Source organism: Puma concolor, chromosome B3, assembly GCF_028749965.1.
Source record: "Puma concolor isolate L17-30 chromosome B3, mPumCon1.1.hap2, whole genome shotgun sequence".
In the NCBI taxonomy this organism is placed as follows: Eukaryota; Metazoa; Chordata; class Mammalia; order Carnivora; family Felidae; genus Puma; species Puma concolor.
Window position 1 is genome coordinate 89,972,064 of NC_141672.1, and position 22,032 is coordinate 89,994,095.

General features: G+C 38.3%; 1 protein-coding gene and 1 pseudogene across 4 annotated transcripts in view; both read left to right on the plus strand.

Moving 5' to 3' along the window:
• Positions 1-22,032, plus strand: part of CTDSPL2 (CTD small phosphatase like 2) — an 84,068-nt gene continuing 62,036 nt past the window's right edge. The window contains exon 1 of one of the 4 annotated variants that reach the window (XM_086710573.1): positions 1-193. The gene's annotated coding sequence lies outside the window, so the exon portion shown is untranslated. The other 3 variants (XM_086710575.1, XM_025919589.2, XM_086710574.1) reach the window with 3 other exon arrangements.
• LOC147580196 (bublin coiled-coil protein pseudogene) lies at positions 12,171-14,438 on the plus strand (annotated as a pseudogene).

A 22,032-nucleotide genomic window follows, 5' to 3' on the forward strand; every position in this document is an offset into this window, starting at 1 on the left:
TCAAGGCGCCTGCGCGGAGAGGCCGCTTTCCATCCGGGTCTCTGTCCGTGCGGTGCAGCAGGTCGGTAGGCGGGAAATGGCGACTGGCTGAAGGAGCTGGTTCTGTTGCTGCTGCGGGCTAAGCGGGAAAGACACCACACATTGCGCAGTCGGGACCATCGCCGGAGCCTGAGGACACTTTCCTGTCGTCACAGTTAGGTAATCCCCCTCGTCCAGACACTGCCGCTGCTTCCAACCTTAGTCCTCCTCCTCTTCCAGGGCCGTCTGCCGGGGTCTCCTCCCCTTCTCAACCGGGTTCTCCAGCGGCTCCGGCGCCTTGGTAGGCATGCACTATTGGCGCCTTATGAGTGCGCGGTGTGGAGCCGCTCTTCTCTGGACTTTCCCCTGGGAACAGAAAGGGAGCTCACTTCCCGCCAGCTTCAGCTTCTAGGCTGCGGCCTGTGTTGTGATTTCTGGGGTTAGATTTCACTTTGCTACCCACCCCCACCCCGATCTCACGTTCCTAGTCCCAAACCTTGTGGTCCCTCCGGGTAATTGGGTTAGATCAGCTTTTCTAACCTTGGCCCACCTCATGTTTTCGGTATTTCGTTCTTTGTAGTAGGGTGCTTTTAGGGGGGCGTTGCTCTATCTCAGTTTTTATAAACATTTTTTGAGGATCTGGAATTAGAGATTTCACTGAGTTCTGTTTATCTTCTGTACTGTTAAAATGTTGAGTTGACATTGTTACTTTTTCGAATCAAGAGTGATAGTAAAGGACAGCCCATGTGGAAGGCCTGTGGTTTCTGTAGTGGTCAATTAAGGGTGAATCTTATCGCCCGTCGTATTCTACGCTTTCTTTGGGGATTAAATAACTATATGAATGTTTACTTTTGCATTCTTGACTAGAATTCTGTGGTAAATAATTGCATAAGTAAATCGTGTTTATTTACTTCTCACCCTAGTGGTGGCTGGATGTGTGAATGATGTTAAGCACTTTAGAGTACCTTAGGGAAGCCTAAAGAGATACTGCTCGTAAACTGCCCTAAGATCCTGAAATGAAATGTACTTAGTAAATGTTCCTCCAAGGCAAGGATTTATCTTTCTAGTGCTAATAAAATGGTACCATGATTACTGCCCAAGATGGGTATACAAATTAGTAACTTGAGTGATAGGTTTATCTTAGTAATTGTCAGATTGTAGATTTTTTTACATAGTCACCCCATTCTTTGCCAAATTTTAAATTATCCTTTGTTGTCCAGCTGTTATCTTTGTAAAAGCAAGGAAACGTTTAGTTGAAGCTAATTTTATCTCCCCCACCTCCACCCCCCCTTTTTTTTTTTTTTTTTTTTTTTGCGTTGCAGACCAGTTTTCCATAAAGAGAAGTAATAATGACACTGTTGGTGTTTTTCCGAATTTATTTTTCAATTTTGTTGAATTTGCGGCCTTGGTACTTTTTTCCCCCTTACTAGTCAGATTAAGGTTTTAAAACGTGGTTCATAATGCATATCAGTCTATATTTTGATTCACAGGTTTTCAGTTCTCTAGGTTCAGTTTAGAAGACTTCATTAATGTTAGCATATTAGGGTTAAATTTCAGTGATAAACAAGAATACACCAACATCATTATAGTTGTCATTTGGTAGATTCCCTCCAAGGTCATAAAGAAAGTCAAGGCAAAAGTAGCTCTTATGTGAAGCAGTCTTTTAGGATTGAATTGAACCTCATACTTGTCTTCTAGGACCAAAAGGGAATGGGAAGTGGAGGTGAGGGCATAGTGGATGCTTGCTGAACCTATTTGTTTCAAAAAATAGGGCCATTATGTGTTTAAAAGAATGTAAAATAATTGGACTCGTGTAGGCTTCATCTCTGTTTTAATGACCTTTTTGGATAGTTTATAAAGCATTAATGTTTTTAATAAAATTTGGCTTTCAGATGGCTGGGTGAGCATTGTATGTAGATTTTGTCTTCAAGAAATCTCTCAAATTGTTTAAATTCTACATTCATTCAGTATTTGTGCTCTTTTCATACTCTTCTCAGTACGGCTTGAAAGGATGTAAAAGCTATAAGTGTAAAAATCTCTGTAGTGTTGTAGCTATATAGAAATTCCAAATAGGATTGTATAGAAAAACTGAATAGGATTGGTGTGTCTTATAATATTCCATTCTACATAGTGTCTCTTGGGAATTTCATTTGAGCTAGTAATTTATTCTTTTCCACTGTTAAGAAATTAAGAAGTGGGGGTGTTTTCTCTCTCCCAAATTTATCTATTCTATGTTTGAGATTTCTGGTCAAGAGGTTTCTTCACAAGATTATTATAGAAGAAAATCCATACAATTCTGGTTTCTAAATTGTTGTTTAGAAAGATGTACTAGGCTCTAGACTTGTAACTGTAAAATTAATTGCAGATTGAATGAAATGGTATTAAATTATTTCAGTCATAGGAGAATGTACTTTGGGTTAAAGCAATAAAGAACAAAGTGATTTGTCAGAATTTGAAGTAGACAGTCTGCAATTTTATTTGTAATTTACCAGGTTGTTGTGAAAAGCATAAAGTAGAAAAGACACTTTAAGTCAGAAGTGTCAAATGTTCTGAGAGACCTCATGTATGGTGTACTAAGGTAATTATTCTGGGTAGGTTAAAAAGTTACCTAACCATTTTAGGGGTGCCTTTCTGACTCATTTAGTAAAACATGTGACTTGATCTTGGGATCCTGAGTTCTAGCCTCATGTTGGGGGTAGATAGAGATTACTTAAAAAAAAAAAAAGTTACCTGACCATTTTTAACTGGATTAGCTATGGGGGGTCATTTGCTATACTTGGAAGATGAGAAGATTTGGGGCCCCTGGGTGGCTCAGTCACTTGAGCATCTGACTTCTCCTCAGGTCATGGTCTCGCTGTCTATGGGTTCAAGTCCTGTGTTGGGCTCTGTGCTGACAGCTCAGAGCCTGGAGCCTTCTTGGGATTCTGTATCTCCTCTCTCTGCCCCTCCCCTGCTCATGCTCTCTCTCTCTCTCTCTCTCTCTCAAAAATAAGTAAACATTAAAAAAAAGAGAGAAACACTTAGATACATGAAAAGAAGAGAAGATTTAACAGATATGGAGCTTATGATAAAACCATACAATTAACAGTTTTAGTTTTTACTTACTTGACATTTGTGAGGCACCTATCTAAGCCAGATCTATATTCACTACTTGTTGTATGACTACATTAAACTTTGGGTCATCTTTTTTTTTTTTTTTTTTTCTTTTAATGTTTGTTTATTTTTGAGAGAGAGAAAGCATGCGAGCTGGAATGGGTAAAGAGAGGGAAACAGAGAATCCCAAATAGGCTCCAGGCTGTCAACACACAGCCGATGTGGGACTTGAACTCACAAGCTGTGAGATCATGACCTGAGCTGAAATCAAGAGTTAGCTGCTTAACTGAGTGAACCACCCGGGGGCCCCTAATTTTCAGTTTAAACTGTATTAAATTGTAATTGGTTCTACATTACAAATAGGTAGACTAGATGGTTTACTGTGTAGTATAATTTGAGAATTGTTAGTGCCTAATTTTGTGTCTCTCGTGTATTATGAAATTCTTTTTAAATGTTTATTTATTTATTTTGAGAGAGAGAGCCTGTGGGAATGCATGTGGGAGCAGGGAAGGGGCAGAGAGAGAGGGTGAGAGAGAATCCCAGGCAAGCTCTGCACAGTCAGAGCAGAGCCCAAAGCAGGGCTCAATCTCACAAACTGTGAAATCATGACCTGAGCCAAAACCAAGAGTCAGACACTTAACCAATTGAGCCATCCAGGTGCCCCTCTGAAATTCTTTTTAAAATGATGTTTAAAATCACAAAATTCTTTGGAAGATAAACTTTAAACTATTGTCTTTTATTGGCAATATTATCTCGTATTAGTTTATCAGATAAACTTGCTGATACCACAAACAGGTGAGGGTTCAGAGGTAGTGCTAAAATGTAGAAGTAAGCTTTTATGTGCTGATTGATCAGGAGAGGTGTGACATAGGAGCACTGACTGTCTAGCAGAGAAAGATATGGTGGGGGTCGAGTCACAATGAGAAACTTGGGTTTCTTGGGGTCCTTAAGGAATCTTGTGAATCTGACAGTAATGAGGGGTGAGACTAAGGGTGGTCCAAAGAATGGTAGAACTGTGAGACTAAGTGTGGTCCAAAGAATGGGAGAACTGTAAGGACAAATATGACTTAAAGGTTTGGCCAGTTTCCCTCAGTTAGTTTGGTATTTTTAGAAGAGTAAAGGGAAACACTAATATGCCATTGAAAAAAAAATAGTATAAAATTTTTACATAATAAATCTTTTAATTTTATTATAAGGTCACAATAGGCCAGTTGAGTATATTTTGGATCCCATATTTTATGGTATTCATAAAGTCTCCTGTATTAATTTAAATTTTTTTTTTTTTTTTCAACGTTTATTTATTTTTGGGACAGAGAGAGACAGAGCATGAATGGGGGAGGGGCAGAGAGAGAGGGAGACACAGAATCGGAAACAGGCTCCAGGCTCTGAGCCATCAGCCCAGAGCCCGACGCGGGGCTCGAACTCACAGACCGTGAGATCGTGACCTGGCTGAAGTCGGACGCTTAACCGACTGCGCCACCCAGGCGCCCCTCCTGTATTAATTTAAAGAGACTGTAGGAAAGGAAGTATGTCTAGATTAAACATAAATCATCAGCTGTACTTTGACTTGAGGTTCTAGCAATCAGGTTTTCATAATAGCTATAATAATTTTAGAACAGGAAGATGTGTTTACTACCTTGATTAAAGAAACATAAAACTGTACTATTAGAAGACACCTGAATACTTCAGGAATAATTGAGATTAATATTTAGTAGTAGTTGCATATATAGTTTAGGAAGAATATTTTTCTGTGGACTGAATACTTATATATTAAGAAATTGTTTGAGGGGCGCCTGGGTGGCTCAGTCAGTTGAGTGTCTGACTTTGGCTTGGGTCATGATCTCAACAGTTCCTGAGTTCGAGCCCCGTGTCGGGCTCTGTGCTGACAGCTTAGATCCTGGAGCCTGCTTTGAATTCTGTGTCTCCCTCTCTCTCTGCTCCTCCCCCGCTCATGCTCTCTCTCCTTCAAAAATAAATAAAAACATTTTTTAAAAAATTAAAAAAAAAAAGAAAATAAATTGTTTGGGAAGTTAAAAAGCAGACATGTTGTTAAAAGTAGGTAAGGGGAAGATTTTAAGTTTTTATTTATTTATTTTGAGAGAGAGAGATGTGAGGGGGCAGAGAGAAAGGGAGAGAGAGAATCCCAAGCAGGCTCTGCAGTGATAGCGCAGAGCCTGATGTGGCGCCAGAACTGACAAACTTTGAGATCATGACCTCAGCTGAAACCAAGAGTTGGTCACTTAATGGACTGACCCAGGCTTCCCAAGAAAGGGAAAGATTAACACTCCATTAGCAGCATAACTTGGTATTTTAAATTTCTTATGTTGACCAGTTAAAGTAATTTTTAAGTAGGAATTTAAAAGTACACTTTATTAAAAGTGGAGTATATTACTTGTTAAAGAAAAATATCCAGAACACATAAGTATCTTTTTAGTTGAGAAAAAACTATGATTATTTGTTTTAGGAATAATTACTTTCTTCCTGGTAGTCCCCAAATATGTATGATTATCCTGTTGAGTTGAAAATGATTAACCTCTCACTGATCTTAAAAGTACCTGCTTTAGTATTTTTTGTTAAATAAGATAATTAATTATACGGTCCTTTAATTTTCTGAGGTACTGATAAAAATTATTTGAAAAATATTCACAATCACATTTCAAAACTAATGCACTTTTTCCTTATTGGGAGTATGCCATTTTAGTTTTTTAGTCATAGCAAACAAGAGTGTACTTCTGTAAGAGAATTATGACTATACCTAGTCTTTGACTATTTATTTATTTATTTATTTATTTATTTATTTATTTATTTATTTATTTAAAGGATTTTATTTTAAATTAATCTCTGTACCCACTGTGGGGCTTGAGCTCAAAACTCCAAGATCAAGAGTTGCATGTTCTACGCACTGAGTCAGCCAGGTGCCCCGACTAGTAATTTAAATAGAAATTCACTTGGGGCTCCTGGCTGCCTCGGTCCATACAGCATGTGACTCTTGATCTTGGGGTTGTGAGTTCAAGCCCCATGTTGGAGGTAGAGTTTACTTAAAAAAAAAAAAAAAAAATTTCACACTTCGTAAATTCTGTCTTTAGTTTATCTCAATCAAAATGACTAATTTTTTCTTGGTAGGTAGTGTAAGAATAGTAGGGATTATTTCAGATACTGTAAATTTATTTTGGGCAAAGACCTTGGTGTTTACTACATAATTTTAAAGATTTTTAGTTAATAACTATTTTTCCTTCTTGTCAATCTCATTAGCTTTTTATTCCTATAAGTTAATGTTTTCTACAGGTTTCAGATTTCTACTGGCCTGAGTAGGTTAATGTAAAATTAATTTTCTTTTTTTTAAATGTTTGTTTATTTTTGAGAGAGTGCAAGTGGGGGAGGGGCAGAGAGAGAAAGGGAGACAGAGGATCCAAAACAGGCTTTGCGCTGACAGCACAGAGCCCAGAGCCCATTGCGAGGCTTGAACTCAGAAACCATGAGATCATGACCTGAGCTTAAGTCAAACGCTTAGCTGACTGAGCCACCCAGGTGCCCATAAAATTAATTTTCTTTAAATAAATAGAAGTTTAATCAAAGAGTATAAATAAGTAGTTGTATCTATCCTCTTGCCCAGTTTCGGTGACAACTAAAATAAAAGCACTTTTAGGAAAATTCTGCTAAGTTTAAGTTCACTTCTTTTATCGTCAAGTTTCTTTGTTAATGTGTTTAAAAAGTACATTGTAACTTGTATGTATACAGGTGACCCAGCAAATTAAAAAACAAAAATGCTGGAATACACACACACACACACACACACAAACACACACACACACACACAACACACATATATTTTAGAAAGGATAGTAATATGATGAAAAATAATAGACTGGAGTGACAAATATCGTATGTGCTTTTTGAGGAAAAAGAAAAGTTTCTCATGAGTATTATGGTACTCAGTTCTTATGAATTCATAAATTATATGTTTGCTAACACCTTGTGTTATAAAGTGTTATTGATAAGAATTTCTTTCATACCATGTAGTAAAATGCTGTTTTTACAAGATGTTTAAATTATATTTATTGAAGGTAGTTAAAATTAAAAGTCTTCAAATTATTGTTCTATTAAAGCTTAGGTTAAAGAAATACAAAAATGCCCTCAGCAGGACATACTACCTCATTCTGTCCATAACAAATACTGATTTTGTCCTAATGTTATTTCTACTGAAGACATAAAAAGGTTTTAAGTTGGGGTACTGCTAGTAGTATTTTAAAACTTTATATCTGAATGGTTGTGCCTTAATAAGTATTTTCAGTGATTAACAAACTGAATAATGCACTCTAAAAAATCAGAGTTCATATTTTCATAGTGTTATAGTCATCAATTTAACAATCCACATATTTTGTTTCTCTAGAGAAAAATAATTGATCATAGATTTAGAAAAAGCATTCTTCATTGTTGTTCATCGAAGAAAATTTTGCAAGGAAAGAACCTCATCTGCTGGGGTTTTTTGGTATATTCCCTATATTTTGACAAATGCTTTTGCTTATAAGTTTATTATGTTTAGTAGCTTCTGAAGAATCTTATAATGTTAGCTAGTAAAAAAAAGACAAAGTCATACATCAAAAATAGTAATAACCCCAAAATGACCACCTATCTTTATCACACTTTTTGGAGAAGGATTTGATGAAAACTCTTCTTGTATTGGAATTGATGCTTATGTAATACTCCTCTACTAAGTTCTTCTGCCCTAGTTGATTTTTGACTTTTATTAGATGATAAGTGGGAGGGACAGAGAAATCTCTTCCTTCTCTGAAGTCATTTAATGAAGGCTTAGGGAAGTCGTGGAGATTAAAGTGGACAGTTGCAGTACCTGAAGTTGTTGATTTCAGATTAGTCAGGCTAGAAATATAGATAGGAAAAACAGATGCTGACACTTTTGGAAATGTCATTTGGTATTAATGAAGGCAGTGATTTTTAGCTTTTTTTCTCATTAATATAAATTTTAATATAAATCCAGTAGTGATACTATTTGTAATAGTATAAATTAACAAACTCATAGAAATCTAGAGCTAGAGGAGACCAAAGGGCCATCTAGTCCAGTAAAGTCTTTGTTTTATTAATGATGAGCCATTCTGAAGACTTTTTAACATGTAGTAAGTGTTTGTCTTAAATTCTTAATTAGGGTGCTGTGGGATGAGTTGTATGTGATAGGATGAAATCAGCTCAGCTTAATTAATGACTCATTTCCCATTTTGGCACCTTTTTTTTTTTTAAGGTAAAATTTACATGTAGTGAAATGCACAGATCTAATGTCCAGTAATTTCTGCTGTTGAGGAAATGAAATGCTAGAATGATTGCATGACTTAATCAGTGTCTGATCAGTGTCACCGCTAACTAATGATAGATTCAGGACTGGTACCTCCCTGTTATTCCTTAAATAACTCCCTCAGGAGGCTACTCTGGAATCTTGTATGCGTATATTCTTTATATAGCCAACTTACAATTTATATGTATCTCAATTTTTTTTTTTTTCAACGTTTATTTATTTTTTGGGACAGAGAGAGACAGAGCATGAACGGGGGAGGGGCAGAGAGAGAGGGAGACACAGAATCGGAAACAAGCTCCAGGCTCCGAGCCATCAGCCCAGAGCCCGACGCGGGGCTCGAACTCACGGACCGTGAGATCGTGACCTGGCTGAAGTCGGACGCTTAACCGACTGCGCCACCCAGGCGCCCCTGTATCTCAATTTTAATGTGAAAACCCAGACTTTGTTTCCTTTAAAGTTTGATTTGTAATCTTTTTACAGTTGTCTTTACTTATTACTCACTTTTGTTTCCCTCTTCTCCGCTTCATTCAGCAAATACTTGTTTAAAGGATGTACATCAGGGTGGTCCTAGAAAATTTGTTAAGAATCCTTTATATGCAGTGTGCTATTTTGTTGTTTTGATAGAAATTTGTGCACTCAAGACCTCATTAGCAAATTATTAACTGAGTTTATGCTTGTAGCATTATTATAATCTTGTTAGCACAAGATAATCTGTAACCATAATTGTTTGCTTCAGATATTGCTTGGAATCAGGGATTTTGTGAAGAGGAAGGAAATCTCATGAGGAAGGAACATTTTTAGTTTTATTTATAGGCCCCTTTTTGTGAGCAAGAATTGATTGCTGCAGTGAGGGTTGTTTGTGTTTCAGTGACATAGTTTTTTCCCATTTTCTAATCTCTGGTCTCTGAGGAAAATGAGAAAAATTTATGGTTCAGTTCAACATAGATTGAGTTATCTTATGTGCCAGGTTATTGTTACAGATTAGATTTCTGCCTTCAAGACTCTTACAGTCTAGTGCAGTTAAAGATATAAATTATTTCAGTAGGATTTGTTAAGAGCTTAGATACAGATAATATAGGTTTACATCAACTTGGGGATGTGGAGGCGGTTATTTAACTTACTGGGGTGCAAGATACTTGGGCTGAGCTTTCAGTGATGAAGATAAGAATTAGTTGAAAGAAAAGAATGTTTGAGGTAAAGAGAAAAGCAGAAGTAGATACAGCATAGTGTGGGCAGGAAACTATTATTATTGGAGTGCAAAGAGAGAGGCAGCAAATAGCAATGAAAAAAGACTTAGATCATGTAGGGTTTTATACTAGAGTCTAGTCTTTATTTTGAAGGCAGTTAATGAGAAGGAACAGGCAGATTTGTGGAGTGGGGAGGATGGATTTAAAGGGGACAAGACTAAGAACTGTTTTAGAGGTGAAGTCATCAGGGTGTGTTGATTGTAGGGAACAAGGAGGAATGACTAGGATATGTAGGGTGGTTTCTGGTTTGGTTGATGGGGTAGACGGTGGGAACATGATCAAGAAGATAATAAGAGGAGCGGCTGGCAGGGTCACTCGGTAGAGTGTGTGGTTCTTGATCTTGGGGTTGTGAGTTTGAGCCCCATATTGGGTAAAGAAATTGCTTAAATTAATAAACTTAAAAAAAAAGAATATAGTAGGAAATAATACAGTAGGAAGAGTAGGTTTGGGTGTGACGGTGGGATGGGAATGTGGGTGAGAAAGAGTTCATTTTGGGGTAAGTTGAATTTGAGGTGCCAAGTGAAAGTGATGAGAAGGCTGTTAGATGTGAGTCTGAAATTTAGAGGTGGTAGAGAAACTAGCAGAATTAATTTCACAATTGATAATGAGCATTTGAAAGAGATTTTCTCCCCACCCTCCACTACTTTCCCAATCCTTTTAGTTGGCCTGCAGGTAAATAGAAAGCAAACTTCATTGCCCAGTTTTAGATTGCTGAGCAGTCAGCTCTTTCTATTCCTGAAATGAGGTCTGGTTTAAATGTTGAAAAAAGTTGAAATGTTTTACATTATATACTTCCCCCCTTGTAATGTCATAAGTTCGTAGGCTTAAAAATGTCATTGCCCCCATTGTTAGGTTTGTTTTATGATGTAATCTAACTAAATTGTATCATTTTCATTCATTAGATCCATTTCCCTAGTGTACTCATTTCCCAGTCTTTACTTGTTTTATTCTGTTCTATTGATAACAGAAAAGGGCTTATCTAGTAATGGAGCTCCTAGAGAACCTAGATGATATGTTAAATTCTAACATAAGTAGAATTACCAAGAAGAGGAAGTATATGCATGTTTAAAATTTTTCCTTTATATTTTAAGTGATAGTATTAGATTATTGCAGATGTTGTATAGGCAATTTCTGACCTGTACTTGGCCCAGTTGTTATTAGGGTAGTGCTGACCTCATAAAATGAGTTGGGAAGTGTGTTCCCTTCTATTTTCTAAAAGTTTGTGTAGATTTGGTGTTTTGTTTTTGTTTTAAATGATTTCTTTTTTTTTCAAGTTTATATATTTTGAGAGAGAGCGTGCATGTGCATGCACGAGAGGGAGAGAGGCAGAGAGAGAGGGAGAGAGGCAGAGAGAGAGGGAGAGAGAGGATCATGAACTGTGAGATCATGACCTGAGCGGAAATCAGGAGTTGGACACTTAAGTGACTGAGCTACCCCGGCGCTTCTGTTTTAATGTTTTGTTTTAAATGTTTGGTACGATTTTCCAGTGAAGTCATCTGGACCCCTGTGTTGGAGGCTTTTCCTACAATTTCAATTTTTAAAAATAGATGTAGGACTGATCAGGTTACCTATTCTTGTGTGAGCTTTGATGGCTCAGTTTTTGAGGAGTTTGACCATTTCATGTAAATTGTTGAATATATGGGCATAAAGTTGTTATATTCCATTATTGTTCATATAATGTCTGTGGGATGTGTAGGAATTCACTTTTCATTCCAGATGTTTGTAATTTGTGTCTTCCTTTTTTTCCCCTCAGTCTTACTAGAGGCTTATCAATTTACTGATCTTTTCTAAATCAACTTTTGGTTTCATTGAGTTTTCTGTTTTTGACTTCATTGATTTTTGGTTCTGTTGAATGCTTTGTCTTGACAGTGGGTTGAATTTTCTTCTTTTTTTGTGTGTCTTTCAATATTTTATCAAATGCTAGATATCATGAACACAACAGTTAAAGACTGAGTAGATAGTATATATACCTGGAAAATTGTGTACCTGGATTTTTAGTGTAGGGAGTCCAGTTGATCTAAGTTTCAGTTTTGTTGTAACAAAAGAATTTTTTTTTCTTTGTGAAGAATATTTTAAGTGCATTATTAATTGCAAACTTCTCTAGTGTTATTTGTGCTTAAGCTAGAAATTGAGGCATGAGAAAGTATTTCTCAGTTTTCCTGATGACTTTCAGTTTTTGGCTTTCCTTGTGCACCTGTTTGTTGTCCTTTGTAGATTCTCCTCTCTTCCAGTGGTAGATTACAGTTGTGTTAATCTGTGCTTGTTAGGTGTGCTCTTTCGAAGGGACACATGTACGCCAATGTTTATAGCAGCACTATCAACAATAGCCAAATTATGGAAAGACCCCACATGTCCACTGATGGATGAATGGATAAAGATATGTGTGTATATGTGTGTGTATATATGCATATGTATATATATGTGTGTGTGTGTGTGTGTGTATGTATACGTGTGTGTGTGTGTATGTGTGTGTGTATATATATAAATAATGGAGTATTACTTGACAATCAAAAAGAATGAAATCTTGGGTCACCTGGGAGGCTCGGTTAAGCATCCGACTTCAGTTCAGGTCATGATCTTACGGTCAGTGGGCTCAAGCCCCGCATCAGGCTCTGTGCTGACAGCTCAGAGCCTGGAACCTGCTTCAGATTCTGTGTCTCCCTTCTCTCTTTGCCCCTCCCCCTGCACCTTCTCTTTCTCAAAAATAAGCATTAAAAATTTTTTTTAATAAAAAATAAATTAAAAAAAGGATACTATCAACAGTGAAAAGGTGACCTGTGGAATGAGAGAAAATATGTGCAAGTCATATATCTCATATGGATTTAATATTCAGAATATATTTTAAAACTCCTGCAACAACAAAAAAAATCAAACAACCTGTTCAAAAACAGGTAAAAGACATTTCTCCAAAGAAGATATACAAAAAAGCACATCAAATAATGCTCAACATCACTAATCGTTAGTAAAATGCAGACCAAAACCACAGTGAGGTACCTCTTCACACCACTATGATAGCCATTATCAAAAAACAGAAAATAAGACTTGTCATCAGGGATATGAAGAAACTGGAACCCTTGGTGCACTGCCGATAAGAATGCAAAATGGTGCAGCCACTGTGGAAAATACTGTTGGCAGTTCCTTAAAAATTTAAACATAGAATTACCATATGATCTAGCAATTCTTCTAGGTAGTTCTAAAGAACTGAAAGCAGGAACACAAACAGATATTTGCATAGCCATATTCACAGCACCATTATCCACAACAGCCAAAAGGTGGAAGCATAAGTGTCTATTGACAGAAGAGTGTATAAACAAAATGTGGTAGAAATATACAATGAAATGTCATTCAGCCCTAAAGAAGAAGGAAATTCTATAATATGCTACAACATGGATGAAACTTGACATTACACTAAGGAAAATAAATCAGTTATGAAGGGACAAATATTATATGATTTCACTTTTACCTACTCAAATTAAGTACCTTATGTACCTATGTACTTGTGTACTTTGTATAAATCTGGTTTTTCCAGACCTTTCATAACAGGAATTGGAATGGAACGATAAGTAGGATTGAGATAAAGAGAGGTTTGGGGAAAAGATAACAAAAACCATAGAGGAAGGCCTAACCATAAGATAGTTTTGGGAGAACCACAATGTTTAGGAAAGAGGAAAAAAATCTGCTCTTCTGGTCCTGCATTTCATCCAGTGCCTCCACCTTCCACCCTGTGCTGGCTGTGGGTGCATGATCGCTGCATTCCAGCATCTTCCATCATCGCACAGCCCTTGGGGCACCCAGGCCCACAATGTTGGGCCCCAACAGGGACCTGGGCATGCCAGTGGAGGCAAGGGTGGAAGGTGAAGATGATGACTTCAGGGAGGCAGAATATGCTACCATCGACTCCATGTTGGACCAGATCAACTCCTGTCTTGACCACCTGGTGAAGAACAACCACCTCCACACCCACTTCCAGGAGACTCCAACCGGCAGACACACTGTGAGTTCCAGCAGCAGCTCAGAGAGGCCCCTAGCAATGCCAGTCTGTAGACTCTAGAAAACCCTAACCAGCCCTAACCCTGCCTCCCTGGGTGAGGCTCTGACCTAGGCATTCACCACCTGGCTTAGATACCTTTTCAAGGGCTGGCCTACAGGTCCCCTGATAGACCTGCCTGCCTGGACCACCTTTCTGGTACTCCCCTTGGCATGCAGGGGCCAGCCCTCACCCACCTTGTCTGCCTGCCCAATTTTAGGGCACTTTCCACTCTGCCCAGGCCTTGAATGTCCACCCTAATTGGGTCTCCAACAATAACAAAACAAAAACCAAAAAGGAGAAAATCTAGGACCCATTGGGGAATTATTCTCTTTACTATCAGCCTAGCCAGTTTGAACCCTTTCCTTTGGTCTAAACCAAGGAAAAGGCAAGGGAGTTTATCCCAAGCAACCTGAGCACAAACAAGTCATGGAATTACAGATTGCAGCTCTAGATCAGAAAGGAAAGCTCCTCTAATTGTAGAGTTTTACCTAAAGATCCACTTTTATACATTAATTGGGTTCTGCCTACACAACAGAAAGCTGGAAAAAAAATGCTTCTACAAGCCTAACAACAATTAAAAAAAATGGGATAAACTACAAATTTGAACTTCTCTTGAACCTATCAGAGAGCTGAGGACTTAGGGCAACCAAACAAATATCCAAGAAAAGGAAAGCCTTTCCTAAGAGAGACAGGATGTAAGCACTGGCTCACCTATGGCAGAGCAAGGGAAGAGCCATAAAAACATAAAAAAGGGGCGCCTGGGTGGCGCAGTCGGTTAAGCGTCCGACTTCAGCCAGGTCACGATCTCGCGGTCCGTGAGTTCGAGCCCCGCGTCGGGCTCTGGGCTGATGGCTCAGAGCCTGGAGCCTGTTTCCGATTCTGTGTCTCCCTCTCTCTCTGCCCCTCGCCCATTCATGCTCTGTCTCTCTCTGTCCCAAAAATAAATAAACGTTGAAAAAAAAAATAAATTAATTAAAAAAAAAAACATAAAAAAAAATCATGTAAAATTGTTAATAAACTCCTTAAAATTAAGGCAAAGTAGGCTAGCACAGAATATAGTATTCCTGGAAGCTATAGACACAATGGAAGTGTATCTTTGTCACAGACTTCCACCAGGTGCTCACAGTATGGGAACACATGAGTAGAAAGAACCTTCCTCTGCGGTGCAGAGCTAAAGAGGGGAGCAGCTTGTACCTGGGAAAAAAATACCAAAGCCTCAACCAGGTCTTTTTCCCCCAAGGAAAGAAAATTTTAAAGCCAGGGGAAGGGCAGGTCCAGTAACCTTCAGGGCATAAGTGAAGACATGATTAAGGAGGAGGGTAAAGTCTAAGAAAAACCCGTCTACCACTAATGGGTGGGGCAGGAAACAGTTTGGGGCAGAGAGATCTTAATACTACTGTCTTCAGAGATCTCCTACCCTTAAGGCAAGGCTCAGGGAACTCTCCAAACAAGACCTGAAAAGCTGCAAGCCTAATTTGGCACTGAGAGGCAATCACTGACAGAGCCCCACTCCTGATGCCCAGATACACAGGGCCTATCCTACATTGTGACTACACCAGAACAACACCAGACTAACAAGCACAGATTTTTTTTTCCTTTCTCTTTATTGATTTTTTTTTAAAATTTACATCCAAGTTAGTTAGCATACAGTGCAACAATGATTTCAGGAATAGATTCCTTAATGTCTCTTACCCATTTAGCCCATTCCCCCCTCCCACAACCCCTCCAGTAACCGTCTATTTGTTCTCCATATTTAAGAGTCTCATATGTTTTGTCCCCCACCCTGTTTTTATATTATTTTTGCTTCCCTTCCCCAATGTTCATCTGTTTTGTATCTTAAAGTCCTCATACGAGTGAAGTCATATGATATTTCTCTAATTTCGCTTAGCATAATACCCTCTAGTTTCATCCATGTAGTTGCAAATGGCAAGATTTCATTCTTTTTTAAAAATTTTTTTAATGTTTATTCCTTTTTGAGAGACAGAGATAGAGCGCGAGCGGGGGAGGAGCAGAGAGAGAGGGAGACACAGAATCTGAAGCAGGCTGCAGGCTCCAGACTATCAGTACAGAGCCTGGACAGGGCTCGAACTCAAGAAACATGAGGTCATGATCTGAGCCGAAGTCGGACACTTAACCAACTGAGCCACCCAGGTGCCCTGATAGTGTCCTTTATTGCAGAAAAGTTTTTAACTTAAGTGTAGTCTGGTTTATCTTTTCTTTTTCCTTTTGTTGCCTGTCCTTTTGTGTCATATCCAAGAAATTATTGTCAAACCCAATGTCATGAGCTTTCTCCCTATGTTTTCTTCTAAGAGTTGTATAGTTTTAGCTCTTAAGGTCTTTGATCTGTTTTGGGTTTGTTTTTATATATGGTGTAAGGTAAGGGTCCAACTTCATTTTTTGCTTTTGGATATCCAGTTTTCCCAGCACTAGAGACATATGGTTTTAATATGAGTACAGATAGGCTTGGTGTAGAAATAGGGAATATAGTTTTCCACACGGTTGATATAATGGTTTAGAGTCTAGATTTTTCTATCCAATTATATTATGGGTAAAAGTATGCCATAGGAGCTGCCCTGGAACTGTAACCTGCATTTGTAACACTATTTCTATGAGAAGTTGTATTTTGAGCTCCCAACTGCCAGTTTGTAAACACAGCTGTTTGTAAGTTAACCCTATTTTAAGGCTTTGTATAGACAGGGGTTCATTCAGCGGGAAAATCACTTGTGAATGACTATGTATTTAGAAAAGAGCAGAAGTAAAAACAAACTTTAGAGGGTAATGGGAAATTAGAATTTTTAGTGGCTTTTTAATTAGTTTTTTGTTGGCGATAAATATACCATTTTTACATTGCCAGTTATTTTTATGGAAATTACCTGGAAATTGTTCCTTAAAACACTTCTGCTGTGTTTTCCACCTCATTTTCTTCCATCATAAAATGGAAGTAATGGATACTACTTTATGATGTTGAAAGATTAAGTGAAACAATGTATTAAAAACCACTTAGGACAGTGCCTTGGACGGAGCAGTTAATAAAGGAAAGCTATTGGTTAATATATCACTTTAACCTTTTCCATGTTCAGATACATGTAGTTAGATAGGAACTTTATTTTTTTTTATTTTATTTTTTTTATTTTTTATTTTTTTTCAACGTTTATTTATTTTTGGGACAGAGAGAGACAGAGCATGAACGGGGGAGGGGCAGAGAGAGAGGGAGACACAGAATCGGAAACAGGCTCCAGGCTCTGAGCCATCAGCCCAGAGCCTGATGCGGGGCTCGAACTCACGGACTGCGAGATCGTGACCTGGCTGAAGTCGGACGCTTAACCGACTGCGCCACCCAGGCACCCCAGGAACTTTATTTTTGAAAAGGATAGGTTAAGGATTGGTTTTCTGGAGCACACAGGAAACTTACTAGAAAACCAACACAGTACTTTTTTAGGCAGTGTTTTGGTAGTGTGCTTGTTTGAATTATGTTTCAATATTCAGGTAAGCATAGACATTTGAGCCTTTATTTTAGGATTTTAGTAATCTGCAAGAAATGCGAAGAGATTAAATTAGCAAATATTTATTGAGATCCTTGGAAATACAAATTGTTTTTGAAGTAAATATAGTTCCATTATATTGGAGTTGGAACAAATCATGTAAATACCTAACTTTTCTAAATTAAGCTATAATTGGCAAACTAAAAAAGTTCTATAATATTTGTTTTTAAGTATTAAAATGAAAAAAATATTCAAGCTTTGGGTTTAAAACAAGGAAAATTATGCTTAACCAAATTGCAAGAGTTAAATTCTTTTTAGAAATTCTACATATTGGGGCGCCTGGGTGGCTCAGTTGGTTAAGTGTCTCACACTTGATTTTGGCTCAGGTCGTGATCTCATGGGTTGTGGGTTTGAGCCCTGCATCAGGCTCTGTGCTGACAACATTTAGCCTGCTTGGGATTCTTTCTCCCTTCTCTGCCCCTCCCCTGCTTGTGTGCACTAGCGCATGTGCTCACTTTCTTAAAATAAACTTAAAAAAGAAAAGAACTTTTTTATTAAATAAGGGAATTGATGTTATATATTTGCAGGTTTTATTCGGCTCACTTTAAAAGTTCTTTTTGTTTAGAACTCATTTAACATTTTGAAATACTTGCATTAGGAAGTATTGAGCTTCATGTCTCCTTAAGTTATTTGAGCACAATATAGGTTACCGTTAAACAGAAAAACTATCTGAAAGATTTCTGCTTTGGTTGGGGAGGTTGAACTAGAGTTCTTTTCAACTTCAGTACTTTGATTCTTTATTATTATTATTATTATTATTATTATTTATTTGAGAGAGAGAGAGAGAGCATACATGCTCGTGCACAAGTGGGGGAAGGGCAGAGAGTAAGAGGAGAGAGAATCCAAAGCAGTTTCTGTGCCATCAGTGCAGAGCCTGTTGTGGGTGGGGCTCGAACTCACAAACTGTGAGATCATCTGAGCCGAGAGTCAACACTTAACCAGTTGTGCCACCCAGGTGCCCCAGTATTTTAATTCTTAAAAACAAAGACAAAAAAACAAGGAAGGGGGCGCTTGGGTGGCTCAGTTGGTTAGGCATCTGACTTCGGCTAAGGTCATGATCTCACAGTTCATGGTTTTGAGCCCTGTGTTGGGCTCTGTGCGGCCAGCCCAGGGCCTGGAGCCTGCTTTGGATATTGTGTCTCCCTCTCTCTCTGCCCCTCCCCTGCTCTTGCTCTGTCTCTCAAAAATAAATAAATGTAAAGAAGGAAAATTAAAAAAAAATTTTTTTTTTAAATGAGGAAAGGGCATGCATAGGCATTTAACCAAATGGGAACTAGAGGTAGCCTATAAATATAATTAAAACATTTGATTTTACCTGTCATGACTACAGTTTAAAGTCATTTTTACTTTTGGGGCACCTGGGTGGCTCGGTCAGTTGAGTGTCCAACTCTTGATTTTGACTGAGGTCATGCATCCCAGGGTTATGGGATTGAGCCCCACATTGGGCTCCACACTGAGCATGGAGTCTGCTTAAGATTCTCTCTCCCTCTCTCCCGCTGCCCCTCTCCCCCCTTAAATTTAAAAAAAAAATCATTTTTTTCAATTATCAAACATTTTAAAAATTAAAAAGAAATTCTGATGTGCAGGATTCAGTATGTGGATAGCTTGCTTGGCCCTCTTTAGTCCCTGTTGTGCATGTGTGCTGCCTCAGCCAGGAATGTGGTTGGCGCAACAACCCCTGCATCTGCAGGCTATTAGAGCTGTTGGCCTCCTAGTTCACCTGCTACAGAAATTATTACTTATACCAGAAATGTCACTTATACTGATGATACCATTGAGTGTGGTCATTGTCCGACTGCTGTAAACCATCAGTCTCTTTTTATGGTGACCTCAAAGTTGACATTCCTCTCAGCCTGACAAACCATCTGAGCTTGCAGGTGGAGTAGGGAGTAGGGGAGTAGAGCAGTCCCGGACAGGAATGACACGGACTCCTAACGTTCTTACCCAAAGTTGAGCAGTTTTATAAGGATTCTTAGATTGTTATATGCCTTTGGTTTATTTCTAGAGTACTGAAGTGGTGGTTTTTGTTATTTTGTCTAACTGAATGGTTGCTTTTTGTGGAGATTTATTCACCTCTTAAGCTGGACATAGTCAGAATTCCGGGGATTTAACTTCCTCTATATCTGTCTTCTTGTTCTATACTGTTCTAGGTTTCTGAGGACCCAGTAGATGATAGACCTGGAATTAGAAATCTAAATAATTTTATCTCATGACAGACTGACAATAGCCATGCCAGTGCTATTACCGTATGCATGATTTTTGAAGCCGTATATGCACTTTTTGCTGTGTTCTTCACATTCATCCCTTACTTAAAATTTTTTTTTTCTTTGATGTTTATTTATTTTTGAGAAAGAGACAGAATGTGAGTGGGAGAGGGGCAGAGGGAGAGGGACACACAGAATCCGAAGCAGGCTCCAGCACAGAGCCTGATGCAGGGCTTGAACTGAGGAACTGTGAGATCATGACCTGAGCCGAAGGTGGTCGCTTAACTGACTGAGACAGCTGCCCTCATCCCTCACTTTTAAATTTTAAATAGTTAAGTATGTTTACATTGTCAGAGAATATACACACTCTACTGTCTTCCTTTTAACCTTCATTTTGGTTTTTGCTGTATGAGTAACTAACTCCATGTTGTATGTTTGATATTCACCATCAGTTCTAATGCAATATCTGTACTCAGTTTGGTTTTCTCAAATGCTCTGTTAGATTTTTTTAGGAAGGCCACAGTATTCCCAGAGTTTTTGCTCATTGACAATAGTTGGTGGCCATTATTCTTGTTATTTTTGTTGGATATAAAATCCTTGGTTTACTTACATGGTCTTTTCTTGATTATTTTTTTTTTTTTATTTAAAAAAAATTTTTTTTTTCAATGTTTATTTATTTTTGGGACAGAGAGAGACAGAGCATGAACGGGGGAGGGGCAGAGAGAGAGGGAGACGCAGAATCGGAAACAGGCTCCAGGCTCTGAGCCATCAGCCCAGAGCCCGACGCGGGGCTCGAACTCACGGACCGCGAGATCGTGACCTGGCTGAAGTCGGACGCTTAACCGACTGCGCCACCCAGGCGCCCCTTTTCTTGATTATTTTATTTTAAATATGTAACTCCATTTTTCGTCTGGCATGAAGTGTTGCTGTTGAAAAATTGAGAGTAGTTTAATTTTTTTTTTCCATTATAAAGTCACTTAGTACATGTCTAGATCGGGGATTATGCAAACTGTTGCCCGTGGGCTGACTGCCTGTGTAAACACAGTTTTATTGTACACAGCCATGCTCATTTACTTACATATTGTCTTTGGATGCTTTTGCTAAACACTGCCATAGTCAATATTGAAACCAATGAGCATGGTTCCAGACACTGATATTTGAGTTTCATTTAACTTATACCCTGTGATCTGCAAGCCTAAAACATTTACTGCATGGTTCTATAAGAAAAAGTTGGCCTGTATCTGGCTTAGATGCCCAAAGGAGGATTTTTTTTTCCGCATTTAAAATTAAAGTTCAGTAAAGTTCTAGTAATTCATACCAGGCTGTGTTTTCATATTTGCTTTTCTCAGGCCTGTTTCTTTCAATACAGAGTTTCAAACTTTTCCTATTTCTGGAAATTTCTCTTGTTTTTGAGTATCTGATCTATTTTCAGTATTTATCAGTTTCTCTTGAATCTTCATTTGTTTTTTAAGACTTTTATTTTTTTTTTCATTTTTTCAAAAATTTTTTTTAACGTTTATTTATTTTTGAGACAGAGACAGAGCATTAACAGGGGAGGGTCAGAGAGAGGGAGACACAGAATCTGAAACAGGCTCCAGGCTCTGAGCGGTCAGCACAGAGCCCGACGCGGGGCTTGAACTCACTGACCAAGAGATCATGACCTGAGCCGAAGTCGGCCGCTTAACGGACTGAGCCACCCAGGCGCCCCTAAGACTTTTATTTTTATTTATTTATTTATTTATTTATTTATTTATTTATTTATTTTCAACGTTTATTTATTTTTGGGACAGAGAGAGACAGAGCATGAACGGGGGAGGGGCAGAGAGAGGGAGACACAGAATCGGAAACAGGCTCCAGGCTCTGAGCCATCAGCCCAGAGCCTGACGCGGGGCTCGAACTCACAGACCGCGAGATCGTGACCTGGCTGAAGTCGGACGCTCAACCGACTGCGCCACCCAGGCGCCCCAAGACTTTTATTTTTAAGTAATCTTTACTCCTAATGTGGGGCTTGAACTCACAACTCTCAAGATCAAGAGCTGTATTGCTCCACAAGTAAGCCAGCCAGGCACTCTTGAATCTTTGAATCTTTTTTTTTTTTTTTAAAGTAGGCTCCAAGTGCACTTGTGGGAGCCCATTGTGGGACTTCAACTCAACAACCCTGAGCTGAGATCAAGAGTTGGATGCTTAAGCCACCCAGGCGCCCTGTGTTGAATCTTTTTTAATGTGTGAAAATATTCCGTCTTTGTTCTATCTGTTCATTTAATTTTTTGTTCCTTCTTTTTTAGTCTAGTTTAGAATGATTTTTTGTTTTTAATTTTTTACAAGTTCTTTTGCTTCTTTTCCCTTTCCTTATCCTGGTTAAAATTGTTCCTTAGTATTAATACCTTTAAGCATACTTGGAAATAGTGTGTAGATGTGATATGCTTTTGTGGATTTATCTTTTGCAATCTTACTGTCTGTAGAAAGTTAGAGATTTTATTTTGCTTCTCAATTTTTTTTTCCTTATGATGACTGTATGGGCTCTGATCTAATTTCTGTTACTTTTTAATGTGAAATTCGTTTCCTTGAACTTTTGGAAAAAGGTTTGGTTCAG